Raw genomic sequence first — 690 nt, forward strand, 5'->3', positions numbered from 1 at the left:
GACATTCTTATCTCCACCATTTAGGACAAACAAACCAGTAGAGATCAAGGTTCAGACATTTTTAGCTAGTTATAAGGTAAATTTTAATTATTTAAAAAAAAAGTTCAGTTGTGTGCATCCAGGGTGTTCCACTTTCTGGAGTCAGGGAAAGAAGTAAAAGTCAGGGAAGCTCCAGGTGGTCAGGGAAAATCAGGGAAATTTGCTAGAAATCCAAGAAGTCAGGGATAAACTTGTACTTTCCCAATGTGAAGAATATATTTTTCAGGTTTAGAGAGATCTACATTATGACAAATACATTTTCGGTCATAATTTGATTACTCCTTGGCGTATATTATGTGTTCACGGCCATAACTAATATTGATATTGAGACCATAAAAAATAGTCAACAAAAAGTGGGTGTGCTGTGAATTCCCATCATCGGTTCTAGCTTAGTATCTCGGGCAGTAAAAGAAATCATATAACCTGCTGAAATGTACATGTTTGGTCAGGAAAATTTACAAATATGGTCATGGATAGTCAGGGTTTTTTTTAGGATTTGTAGTGGACACCCTGGCATCGATTATAAAACTATTCCCTGTCAAAAGTTCTTGAAGTCAACTGCGTTATATATTGACTGTGTTTATAATGTCTAGCTTTGAATTCAACTCAAGAGATCTGAAAGTATAACCTGCTAACAACTTTCAAATTCTG

Source organism: Choristoneura fumiferana, chromosome 17, assembly GCF_025370935.1.
Source record: "Choristoneura fumiferana chromosome 17, NRCan_CFum_1, whole genome shotgun sequence".
In the NCBI taxonomy this organism is placed as follows: Eukaryota; Metazoa; Arthropoda; class Insecta; order Lepidoptera; family Tortricidae; genus Choristoneura; species Choristoneura fumiferana.